Genomic DNA, 14,407 nt, shown 5'->3' with positions numbered 1-14,407 from the left:
TTCTTCACGTTTACTGACCCTTTAATTTAGATGGGTCTATGTGTACATTGTCATTGGGCTTTGATTTGAAAATCCTAATCTGAAAGCTGCCAAAATGTGATTCTATGTGTGTATTATTTAATACTTCAATTTAACATTTTCTCTCTTTAAAACCTTACATAATGTTTGATTTTGTTTTTGCAGAATTATGTTTGTTTTATATGTTTTTAAGCTTAAAAAAAAGTATGCCAAATGTTCTATATATAATAATTTAATTTCATTCATACCCTGTTGTGACCTTGTAGTTGTAAAAAAACGAAAAGAAAAAAAAAAACTTCTGAACCAAACACAGTTTACCAGTAGACATTTAGTTTGTGTTGGTAGCTATCAAGTAATATATTTATAAAATGTGTTCCACCATTTGGAACTAGCAATAATAACCAATACAAATTGACTCTGGATTTTCATTATTCATATGCAATAGAAGTTTTAAGTATTCATTGTGCAAACGAAGAAAATGTGTGCAGCGATCGCTTTGCTAAACATACTCACTTCAAGTGCATTACATTTGGTATGCTTGTTTAATTTAATTATCTGTAAAAGTAAAAACAAACTATCCATGTTTGCTTAATATTTGTTGGCTAACTTTCTGTATACAGATCTTTGTAACTACTATATATATATATAACTCATCATTTCCTCTGTGATGGAACATGTTTTACAGTTAAATATAAATGTGTGTGCCTTTTTTTTACTGGTTAAAAAAAAAACTGCTGTAAAATTCAGAATTTTATGTAATTACAAAATGAACCTATTTTCAGGTTTTCGATATCCTTACTCATTCTGGTCTGACTCTCGATCCAGCTCTTTTTAAAAAACCAATTACCTCAAACTTCATGTTAAACAGTGTTGAAATCTTGGTATTTTTCCATACATAACCATGTATATGTAAATTTCTTTAAAAAGAAATGGGATTTTCTAAAATATTGGAAAAGGTTTCTCCCAACAGCAAAACAAAAAAAAAAAACCCAGTTTAAAACGATTTAATGGCATTGTGTAGGATGGTTCTGCAATACTCACCCTTTTAAGTCAAGATGGAGTAAGGTAATGGAAATGCAATGCATTATTATTAGACTATACAATATAAAGTTATATAATTGTAGTAAAAAACAAAATATAATTACAAATAGCAGCTGATTTATAATACTGCAATACTAATTAAATACCCAACCTGAAAGCCCTGTTTAGCAGAAAGGGGGAAAAAAACACAATAGTTAAAGGGACATTAAAACATTTTGAGATTGTGATATTAAATGTTTAATTATTTGTAGTATGAAATCTTTGCAATTAACTTGAATTATTTATTTTGTCCTCTTGTAATTTAAAGGGCTATTGTAGTGGAACAATGACTTGCTGTAATTTGTTACAATGACCCTTTATGTGTTAAACCCGCAAGGTGTTAAACACAGTGAGCCACAACTCTTGCTGGCGATTGGGTCGCCAGCTGTTTCCTCTCAGGACCACCAGCACCCAATAACTACTAAAACTATAAAACTAAAGCCCTTTTATGGGTTAAGAGTTGCAGGCATGCTAGTGCTACAATTACAAGTTTTAATACTTTAGAGCATGTAATATTTGCACTATAATGGCCCTTGTTTTTACTATAACGTGATGGGCACCTCCATGTTGGAACCTAGGTTTCCCTTTATCTAATATTTATGCTGAGGACAATTAGGCACAGATAAATAAACAAACAATAAGTGTGCACAAACAAGGAATATTTCTACACAGCCTTATTTGTTGCCGGTTTTATATCCGTCCATAATTGCCCTCAGCCAAAGAGCTAAACAAGGGTAAAACTTGGGTTTCATCATCAAAAATATGTAATTCTTATTATTTGTTTCTCTAAAAATATTTCAGTATGTCTAAAACTGTGGTATGCAATTGCCTCCTCTATAGCGTAAGAAGGGTGTTAATGAACGATTAGTTAAAAAATTTAATATGAAAGAATTTAATTTTGGCTGTTTTTGGTAAGCGCTCTTGTTTCAAAGTGTGTGGCTCCTTTTACAAATCATAAGTAATGGTTTAATGTCTCTTTAACTTTTGTGCAACCTACATTGATCATACAGTTTCATGTGGAGTCGGAGCTTTTCACTATCTTGAAAATTAAGTTTTGTTGGCGAAAACACTTTGGTAACCATGACATACAACCTTGACATTAAGCTTTGTAAAACAGTGTGCAAGCGGGATAAGATTGTAAAGTACTATATTTTTTAACTATACATACATTTTCATAATTACTGGTGGAACTTAAACTTGTTGTTAGAATATGACATCAATTATGTAAGCATAGATTACAGATTGATGCTTCTGCCAGAGTGGTGATGTCATTGCTTCTGTTTTTTATTTGAGTATCAGAACATCCAGGACACGCCTAGATTTGCTGGATTTTTTTCTAGTTAACTAGCCTGTTTATAAAAAATCAATCCAAGAGAATTCAGTTTGTTCTGTTTTATGAATGATACTCTGTACAGGTTTTACACAGGCCTATGTCAATGTCTTTTCTTCATTACATGCTTCTGTGAATCAGGCAGAGAGAAGTTGGATTTATCAGTGTTTGAGTATGTGTCAAACGTTTTTTGTAAATAGTGGCGCTAGGGTTCTTTTGTTGAAGAACCCAGTCCAACGGTATTATACACTCTTCATCACGGAGAGTTCTCAAAAGATGCCAGGAATCTCTTTAAGTCCTTAAATAAAGGATGCTTTAAAAGGAAGGCTAATTGCTAGAAGAGATCTTAACTTTTGGTGTCTTAATTTCAACTTTGTCCTTAATCCGCACAATGCCATTGCCGTCTTTTAACCATTCTCATCAATATCCGCATGTATGTTTGGTGAACATTCTGATAAACCTCAATGTTAATCTAGAACTGTTTTTCAGGTTTTTGATATTGTAAGACTGGTTGCAGTCTGTTTCTTTGGAAGCACATTTGTGAATGTAACATTTAACATCGTCATTTAAACAGCACTGTATTAGACTTGTGGAATAAATCTGGCATCAGCAGAAATCGTATCTCAAACTATCCATGTAATAAAAGGATTTGCCATCTGTTTCTGGATCAGAAAAACAAAACGTCTAAAAGTTACCTTATGTTTTTGTTTTTTCTTTCACACCTTTTTTGCTACGTGCAGTGAGCACAGAGCAGATTGACATAAGGTTTCATGATGGTTGGATAAGAGAAGATTTTAGCCCTTGATTCAAATTCACAAAGTACTGTTTGAATGCGAAGCTTAAGTGAAATGTAAATGTTGTAGGTTATATTTCACTATTGTAGCTATGAAACATGTAGCAGAGAAAACTCGTACTACTGATTTTAACAAACATTATGCTAAAATGATCCTGTTTAAAGAAAACTATATACCTATATATACCGTTAAACCTTTTGCTGTAACCCATTTTGAATTAATGGATTATGAAATGGATATATTTATCTATACCAAAGTAATGTGTATACATAGATATGTCTGTAGCTACAACCTATGTTCATTGTATTGCAATTAAAAATGAAGGTTTTTTTTAATAGAATAATGTATCATAGCTAAAACATTTTGCTGTGGAACTTTGTCCCATATATTATAGCAAGCTTAGGAAAGAGTATCAAGTTTGAAATCTAGGATCTGTCGAGTTCAGGTTTGACTGCTTTAATTATCTGCACTGGGTGCCACAATAAATAGATATGAATGTAGTATATGCCCCCACGTGAAGCAGCCATAACGAATAGGAAGTCATTTTAGAAAGGACTATTTCAAGTTTATCTTTTTTTGTATATGAAAATGAACAATAAATTACATGAAAAAAATGAATGTGACTCTTGCTTTTGTTTGCATAATACAGATGAGGTTTGGGTATAAAATAAATATAATCATATCACTCAGAAAGCTTAGCAATGATACGTTATTTAATTTAGCAAGCAACCTGACATTTTTTTATTCTCACAAGTATTTGGATAACGTGTTCAGTACACTTGTGTCTGATTATACTGATCCTTCCTGCAAGCCTCAGTTCAAGGTAAATTGCTGCACAAAGATTAAAAAAGGGTTGACAATATTTATATGTATGAGTGTGGTGGGATCTACTGCTGCTGCTATTGCATTGTCTTTATGTATTTGTCAATTATGCTATTCTACTGCATTTAAAGAACAAGTAAATACAGTAGATTTGCATAATCAACAAATGCATGATAAAGACAACGCAATAGCACTTCAAATGAGTAGATTTGTTTCTGACCATTTTCAAAAATGTCTATTCCCACTTCTTATGTATCATGTGACAGACATCACCCAATCACTAATGCATATATACGTATATTCTGTGAATTCTTGCACATGCTTAGTAGGAGCTGGTGACAAAAAAGTGTAAATATAAGTGCACATTTTGCTAAAGTAAATTGGAGAGTTGTTTAAAATTGCATGCTTTATCTGAATCATCAAACTTTAATTTTGACTTGAGTATCCCTTTAATGGTATATAAATACCACATAATACATTTTCTTAGTGAATAAAGTATATACTACATATAAAACAACTATTAGAATATTAGTATATTAAAGTTAGAACATATAAAGAAGGAATGGACAGAAAACAAAACACAAATTCAAAGCCTTTGTAGATCTACCACTGGCTGGGGGAACATATGAGGACACCAGCTACTGAACAAATATTTCAATTGGTTTTTGAAGTCATTAGTTTAGCCCACATATTAATTTCCACCTTAGAATTAACAATACATATCACTATTTAAAGTTTACTTAGTTTATGCATCTGTCCTGTCTATTATTGTGAACTAGTAGAAGATTAGTGCACATTTTACATGTAATTGAGGGAATTACACCAGATTCACTAACATTTTCTAATAACTGAAGAGCATATATTGGCTAGAAGTGGACTAAAGCCTGTTAAAAGGGAGTAGTATACACGTAAAGGGGAGGAACCAGGTAAGTTGCATGAGGCTAAATGCCGACCAGTGAATACAGCATGATATTATATAAAGAAATCTAAATTAACAAAATATTGTTAATTCTCCAGATGATCAGGACCTTATTAATAATCCATTCAAAGGGTGTGTTCTGATTCTCCTGCTTCATTCTTGTTAACCTTTGGTTGTCATACTTGAATTATTTTATGAATTGTCTTCCATATTTTTATGAAAGATTTTTTTTTTAAGCCACCAGTAAACAAATGATATTCAAGTTGTGAATATGCATTTTTTGTTTGTTGCAGTGTTGATTAAATCTCACACTGAAATTGTCACCAGTTTGTCACAGAAACGGTTAATTGGCCCTTTCCACTTTTACCAGTTTGTCACAGTTTAGCCATTCCAGACAAGCCTGTGACTTAGTTATATGAGTGCAAGGGTTAACAAACACTCTGCACTAGAAAAATGCCCAAATTACCCTTTAATGCCACCCACCCTAAACTATCTCTGCTGCCACCACTTTAAAGGGACACTAAACCCAAAATTTTTATTTCAGGATTCAGATAGAGAATTTAATTTTAAACAACATTCCAATTTACTTCTGTTATCTAATATGCTTAATTTTTTTTAGATATCCTTTGTTAAAGAAATAGCAATGCATATGGGTGAGCCAATCACATGAAGCATTTATGTGCAGCCACCAATCGGCAGCTACTGAGCCTATCTGGATATGCTTTTCAGCAAAGAATATCAAGAGAAAGAAGCAAATTAGATAATAGAAGTAAATTAGAACGTTGTTTAAAATTGCATGGGAAATGCTAAGGAAAAACACAGATTAACAGACTAATTCCTTCGCTAATGTGAATTTCAGAGAAACTTGCCCATAGTACCAAACAATGTTTTTAGCATTTTTGCTATCACTCTGTTTACACAGAAATAAAGACTCTGTTTTTAAATTTACCTATGAAAACTATATATTTTTTTTTTTTTTTTTTTTTTGGGGGGGGGGGGCAATAAAAAAAGAGCTTTCAGATGATGACTGTTTCAACTAGCTATGTATTCTCAATTGAGAAATTGTAAAATTACAAAAAAAGTTAAACAATTATAAAAAGATTTGTTTTATACAAACATATATATATATATATATATATATATATATATATATATATATATATGTGTGTTTAACAACAGTTAAAATTATGGGGAGGCGAAAAGTGAGTTTAAAATCCTCCACTAAATACAAAATATAGAGAAAATAACTCATTGTGTAAACCATTTACAGATCTAAACAAGTCAGAAGACCAGAAGACTTGCTTTAAACCCAGAAACTCTCTGACTACACTGTTTCCAAGTCTTCTGACTTGTTTAGATCTGTAAATGGGTTACACAATGAGTTATTTTCTCTATATTTTGTATCTAGTGGAGGATTTTAAACTCACTTTTCGCCTCCCCATAATTTTAATTGTTGTTGAATTTCCCCCAGAAATGAACTTTACCAAGCAGTGATTTAACCTACTCCCAGCTGATGAGTGGCAATAACCACGAAACAGCTGTCCTGGGATTGGTCTGAATCACTGTACTAACCCTAGCTAAGATTAGAAGCTGTGTAATGCAGCGATGCTATGGCATAAAGGGAAGTCTGTCTTAAAAAGCAGGCTAGAAGTAAAAAGGTGAGTCATTGTGAACCTCATTTGCATATTTTACCCAGATTCCTTTGCTGCATTGGAAACAGTGTAGTCAGAGAGTGTCTGGGTTTAAAGCAAGTCTTCTGACTTGTTTAGATCTGTAAATGGTTTACACAATGAGTTATTTTCTCTATATATTATATATGTTTACAAACAGGGACTGCGCTCGCTGGATTTAGATAAATTAATATTAATTAAGTTGTAACATTTCGGGGTATGCAGACCCCCTTCCTCAGACCAGATAATGTGTAAGTGGTAACAGTGCAACTTAAATATGCCAAGTCCCACCCATCAATTAATTCAAAAGTTGCGCCAAAAATTGTGTTGCCAGGCAACCCATAGTTGCCTGGTTACAAGTATAAACCAAGCAAACAAAACAGTGCAATCCCCAAACATATAGTGCTCAGTGTGATTATATACAGAAAAATGTATACATTCCATCCTGCATATCAAAGCTTATACTAGTCATCAGTGTATATAAAGAGTTTATCCAAATATATCATTACTAGTCCTAAAGCCCGTTCACACGGGCCATTTTTTGCAGTACAGCGGTCCCACCCCTTGCCCTCTCTCCATACCCCTCTCTTTTGCTCCCTCTCTCTCCCCCTCTCTTTTGCAACAGGTAAACGGAATACAGCACCCACCAAAAAATACTGAGCACGGAGAGGGTTAACCAAACCCAGTAGAATCAAAGTACAAAGAATTCTCCAGCTAGTAAACAATAACCTTTATTTGTGCATACAGGGTCCAAAAAACAGCAGCAACGTTTCGGGCAAACAATCAGCCCTTTGTCAAGCTAAATATCAAGTGATTATACAGGTGTTTTAAATAGCCACACTGGCGCCAAACCATATACATTAGCATCTCTATTACGCCACCTAGTGGTTCAAAAAGTGAACAACAATCACAATGTGTATTTATTCATAATATAAACATATATAAATAATAATAATACCTTATAGTGGACAAAAACATTTTTTTTTATATAAAATACATTATTTATATCAAAATGTACTCAAAATATGCTAAAACATATTCATGATTAAAAATAATTATATGAAGAAAATTAACTTAATATATCACTTAATATCACAATGGATACTCAAAAAGGATACACAATCTTATAATACAAGTATCCCTATCCCATAATTAATAATGAAATCACTATACAATTTAAAAAAATATTTTATTCAATCTTGTAGTTAACAAAAAATAGACCAATTGCATTCCCATTATTCTATTACATTATATTATTTATTCACCAAAAAGCAGACCAATTACATTCCCTATTTAGACCTTTTGGCCATAAGGTGTTCAATTCATTAATTCAAAAAGTTTCCCTTTTGTTTAACAAAGACTCCCTATCCCCTCCTTTTCTAGGCATATGTACTTGCTCTATGAGCTGAAAACGAAGTTGACTAACAAAAGTTGCGCCTAAAATTTTGTTGCCAGGCAACCCATAGTTGCCTGGTTACAAGTATAAACAAAGCAAACAAAACAGTGCAATCCCCAAACATATAGTGCTCAGTGTGATTATATACAATAAAATGTATACATTCCATCCTGCATATCAAAGCTTATACTAGTCATCAGTGTATATAAAGAGTTTATCCAAATATATCATTACTAGTCCTAAAGCCCGTTCACACGGGCCATTTTTTGCAGTACAGCGGTCCCACCCCTTGCCCTCTCTCCCTCCCCCTCTCTTTTGCTCCCTCTCTCTCCCCCTCTCTTTTGCTCCCTCTCTCTCCCCCTCTCTTTTGCTCCCTCTCTCTCCCCCTCTCTTTTGCTCCCTCTCTCTCCCCCTCTCTTTTGCTCCCTCTCTCTCCCCCTCTCTTTTGCGCGCTCTCTCTCCCCCTCTCTTTTGCGCTCTCTCTCTCCCCCTCTCTTTTGTACTCTCCCCCTTCTTTTGCCCTCTCTCTCCCACTCTCTTGCGCTCTATCCCCCCCTCTTTTACGCTCTCTCTTCCCCTCTCTTTTGCGCTCTCTCTTCCCCTCTCTTTTGCTCTCTCTCCCCCCTCTCTCTTGCTCTCTCTCTCCATCCCTCTCTATTGCTCTCTTCCCCCCTTTCTCTCTCCCCTCCTCTCTCCCCCCTCTCTCTCTCCCCCCCTCTTTTGCGCTCCCCCCCCTTTTGCGCTCTCCCCCCCTCTTTTGCACCGTCTCCCCCCCCTCTCTTTTGCGCCGTCTCCCCCCTCTCTTTTGCTCTCTCTCTCGCCATACCTCTCTTTTGCACTCTCTCTCCCCCTTGCTCTATCCCCCCTCTCTCTATCTCCCCCCCTCTCTCTCCCCCCCTCCCCCCTTCAATTAAATGTCATAACGGCAATAGAGACATCCATATTCAAATACACACAGTCTTAAAGATAGGCATCGTATTGTGGTATATCATTTAGTTCATCACAAATAGTATAATAGTATAGAGCTTACTTGCCTTTAATCAAACATTTATCAGCATAAGGAAATGCTAAGCAACAGACTTTGGTCCTATTGAGCGCAATGCTCGTGATCTGCGGTGCTGCGTGTGTGCCGTTATGGCCCACTCCTCCTCACATACACATGGATAATTTGCATACTGCTGACGTATGCAGCATGTCAGTTGTGTGTTTCTAGGGGGCTTTGATCACAATGTGTATCCAAGGTTGCTATGACATTACTGATTCCCCGGTTTAACGTATGCACTGCAGCATATATCAACTATTATGGGGCAAGCTGCGATCATAGTGTTTATCAGATTATCAATGTAAAAACTATTCTTATGACTATATGTATAGCATTTATGTAGTATTTTATGTTCAAACCTTGGCAGGCAGCGTCTGACTAATATGCATTCGGGTATGATATATAGGCAGTTCCCCAGGCTAACCATGCCCCATAGTTACACCTAAGTCTTACAGTATATAGGGGATATCTAAAAAGTGTAAGTAAGTAATGCAATTCTGGTGAGTGTATATATGTTCTCAGTTTAGCCAAAAGGACCATATCGGTATAATTGGTCATACATAAACACCTATACCAACTCCCATGAGTACAATATAGATTGTAGTCACATATATCAAAGATGATTCAATCAGATAAGTGATAAACCAGGGCTAAGACCTAATATGTTCTCAATTTAGCCTAAGAACGTATTGGTACAGTTAGTCATATATAAATTCTATAAACCAGAGATGACTCAATCTGACAGGTCACAAAACAATAGATTATTCAATCTGATAAATAACAGGATCAGTGTGCCAAACCCTCATCAAGAGGTAGATTAAGACCTCATAACACATAATCATTGGACTGATCATTTACAAGTGGCAATCAGGTTTATAAATACATCGTATGTATCAAATAACTTGTGTCAGATCCCATTTGGATCTATAAATGACCTCATATGTCTAATCATTGGTCAATTGTATAACAAGTGACACTCAAGGTCATGTTTATGTCATATTAGCTTATTTCACATTAAGGTGTAGCATCCAGGTCCTGTACAGACTATTGTATATCCAAGTAGCAGAGATACCAGTGTTAATTTTGGTAATATCTTTGTTTCTGGCACACCCGTTATTCAACCATCAGTCATTATGAACTTAACATTTTGTTATGTATAGTCCCTTTCATATACCAGTCACTTTTACACTATGATCACCCCATGATGATTTTACACATGGCTCACCCCACTATGACATGGAGTCAGCCACGGTATGGTACCCCAACAGAAGGTTTTGTATCATCAAGATAATTTGGTGGTACTCACCAAAAGGTATGGAGTTCAATCAGTCCTCATAGAAAGCAGTGCCAGTCGTTGGACATGTTCAAGCCGTGGGGGTGAAGGGTGCCAAGTCTATAGATCCAGCGGGATTCAAGTTGCAATATAGCTTTACACATTACCAAAAATCCATAAGGACAAACAAAATCCACCAGGCAGACCTATTGTGTCTGCTCGTGGTTCCCTACTTCAACCCCTGGCACAATACATTGATACACAATTGCAACCACTAGTCAGATGGATGGACTACTATCTCAGAGACTCAGGTGAATTGATTAAGATTATTAATTCACTGAATGAAGTAGATGATGAAGATCTTCTAGTTACTATGGATGTTAGGAGTCTGTATACAGCCATACCACACGCCAAGGGACTTAGGGGCTATACGGAGGGCATTAACACACTACCCATATGTGGGACCTCCTGCTCCCTTCCTGTTGAAGCTACTAGAAATGTGCCTCAAACGGAACTATTTCCGGTTCGAGAGAAAGTTTTATCAACACCTGATGGGGACGGCCATGGGATCAAACATGGCTCCGGCTTATGCCAATCTTTTCATGGAACAATATGAAAAGGAAACAAAGGGAGTTTACATTCATGAGAACATCAAGAGCTACAGAAGGTACATAGATGATGTATTAATTATCTGGCAAGGTGATGCAGACTCATTGGACTATTTCTTTGCTAAGATATGGTGAGTCCACGGAATCCTCAATTACTAGTGGGAATATCACTCCTGGCCAACAGGAGGAGGCAAAGAGCACCACAGCAAAGCTGCTATATATGTCACTTCCCTTACCCATAATCCCCAATCATTCTCTTTGCCTGCGGTGCAAGGAGGAGGTGGAGTTTTGGTGTCTGATCTACAATCAAGATTTTGTTATTTTACAAGCAGAGTAGGTTTGCTCTGATCTTTCTAAAGGGTCTAGCCTTAGCCCATGTCAGTCTCTTTAGTAGGGCAGTGGTGGTTTTTAAGTAATTGAAAACTTGTGGGGTACAATCCTCACTGCGTTTTCCCAAAACATTTTGCTGCCCTATTTAGATAGCCTGAGTAAGTTTACTCGGTCTTTCTGTATTTCCACAGGTCCATGTGAGGGAACGCATCCTCTCAAACCAGGTGATCTGTCCTGCTGCCGGACAGATGAATATTAAGGTAAGTGCCAATTTTATTTTTCTATTTAGCAGTGAAAAAATTGGTACTTATTCAGCTGAAACACTGCAGGGGGACGTTTTTTATTATTCCTGTCAAAGTGCAGGTTTTTATGGCAGTTTTTGCAGGCACTGTTAGTGTGAGGAGTTTTTTATTTTTATTCATGGCTCAATGGGGTTCCGTTTTTTAACGGATTATGTACTTTATTATAAGGGTTTTTTTGTTGTTAAAAAGAAACTGCTTTTTTTGCTGAAGGACTGCCCCTTTTAGGGTGGTTCAGTTTCTTGATGACAGAGTACTTTTGGCGCTTTTTTTCACTTTCTGTGGAGTGAGGTGCACATTTTTTTTAGATGTCTCTGCTGCTTTGATTGCTTCTTGCCATTTTAGCTTCTCTGGAATCCGGATTGTAAACGGGATCGTTTTTCCTCAGTTTGCTGTGGGTTGCAGGACAGGTAGGGCACCTCAGCAATTCTGCTGAGGTGTAGAGTGTTGCCTGGGGTATGTTTTCTTGATTTGGTAATTTAAAGGGAACATTTCATTTAATACAGTTTTGTTACGTGTGTTATCCTTTGTTAAAATATTGTTAAAAAAATTTAAAAAAAAAAAAAGTTTTTTTTAATTCTTTTGTATTAAAGAACTTTAGCTTATAGAAATAGACTTTTTGACCCTGAAACATCATTAGCTAATGTGGATGCAGTTCAGGAGCATCCTGTTTCAGATGTGCCACAGCTTTCTCATCAAGCGTCCCAATCCTATTCATCTGCACATGCACCTGTGTTTCCTCTCATACTCCGTCTGGAGTCACTTTGCATGATATTGCTGCCCAGGTATCTTCTGCAGTAGGTAAGGTTTCTGATCCTGAGGTGGCTAATCATAGTATTTCCTCTCAGAAGTCTGAGGATGAAGATTCTTCGGGTGCATATGAGGGTGAAATTTTGGACACAGGCAGTATAATTCTTTCTGCTAATTTAAGCTGGAACACCTTTGCTTGTTACTTAAGGAGGTTTTGGCTACTTTAGATGACTCCGATACTACTATCGTTGTTAACCCTAAGAAGTCTAGTAAGCTGAACAAGTATTTTGATGTTCCATCTGCGGTGGAGGTATTTCCTGTTCCAGATCGTGCTTCTGAGATTATTGCACGAGAATGGGAGAGACCTGGTATTCCCTTTTCTCCATCTCCTATTTTTAAGAAGATGTTTCCTATAGCTGACTTTGTTAAGGAATCATGGCAAATGGTTCTTAAGGTGGAAGGAGTTATTTCCATTTAGGCTAAGAGGACTACTATTCCCATAGAGGATAGTTGTTCTTTTAAGGATCCAATGGATAAGAAATTGGAGGCATTATTAAAGAAAATGTTCACCAAGGTCTTCAATGGAAGCCTGTGGTATGTATTGCCACTGTTACCAGTGCTGCAGCTTACTGGTTTGATGCCTTGTTTGATTCTATTCAGACAGATACTCCTCTTGAGGAAATCCAGGAAAGGATTAAGGCTCTTAAATTAGCCACTTCTTTTATTACAGATGCTTCCTTACAGGCCATTAAACTGGGAGCAAAAATATCTGGTTTTGCGGCTCTAGCTTGCAGAGCCCTTTGGTTAAAATCCTGGTCTGCGGATGTTTCTTCTAAATCTAAGTTATTAGCTATTCCCTACAAGGGTAAGACCTTGTTTGGCTGAAATAATTTTAGATATCACAGGAGGAAAGGGATCTTTTCTTCCTCAGGACAGAAAGAATAAGCAGAAAGGACATCAGAGTAATTTTCGTTCCTTTCGTAAATTTAGAGGTAAATCCTCCGCTTCCTCTTCCAAGCAGGAACTATCCAAATCTTCCTGGAAGTCTAATCAGTCTTTGAACAAGGGGAAACGGTCTAAGAAGCCTGCGGCTGACTCCAAGTCAGCATGAAGGGTCGGCCCCTGATCCAGGAATGGATCCAGTAGGGGGCAGGCTTTCTCAATTTGAATATGAGATGTCCCAGACCTGTGGACCGTGGAAATTGTATCTCAGGGGTACAAGATAGAATTCAAGACTTTTCCTTCCAGAGGCAAGTTTCTTCTCTCAAAATTATCTATAGATCAGATAGAGAGAGGCGTTTTTAAGTTGTAGCAAGGATCTTTTTGCCCTGGGAGTTATAGTTCCAGTTCCTCCACAGGAACAGGGTCTGGGTTTTTATTCAAATCTCTTTGTGGTTCCCAAGAAAGAGGGGACTTTTAAACCTATTTAAAACAAGTTCCTCAGAATACCGTTCTTCAAGATGGAGACTATACGTTCCATTCTTCCTTTGGTTCAAGAGGGTCAGTTTATGACAACCAGGATGCATACCTTCATGTTCCCATTCACAGGGATCATCACAAGTTTCTAAGGTTCGCTTTCTTAGACAATCATTTTCAGTTTCTGGCTCTTCCATTCGGCCTTGCCACAGCTCCCAGAATTTTCTCAAAGGTCCTGGGGGCTCTTTTGGCAGTGATCCAGTCTTGGGGCATTGCAGTAGCGCCTTATCTGGACGACATTCTGGTTCAGGCGCCGTCTTTTCAACAAGCAAACTCTCATACGGAGATCTTGTTGTCTTTCCTTCGCTCCCACAGTTGGAAGGTGAATCTGGGAAAAAGTTCCCTGATTCCATCCACAAGAGTAGTGTTTTTGGGGACCATAATAGACTCCCTATTAATGAAGATATTTCTGACAGAGGTCAGAAAAACAAGATATTCGACTCCTGTCTTGTCCTTCAGTCCTCTCTTCGGCTGTCAGTGGCTTTATGTATGGAGGTTATTTGGGTTGATGGTAGATTCCATGGACATCATTCCGTTTGCTCGGTTCCATCTCAGACCTCTGCAGTTATGCATGTTAAGACAATGGAATGGGGACTATGT

This window comes from Bombina bombina, chromosome 5 (assembly GCF_027579735.1).
Source record: "Bombina bombina isolate aBomBom1 chromosome 5, aBomBom1.pri, whole genome shotgun sequence".
Lineage (NCBI taxonomy): Eukaryota > Metazoa > Chordata > Amphibia > Anura > Bombinatoridae > Bombina > Bombina bombina.
This window is presented reverse-complemented; position numbering follows the sequence as displayed.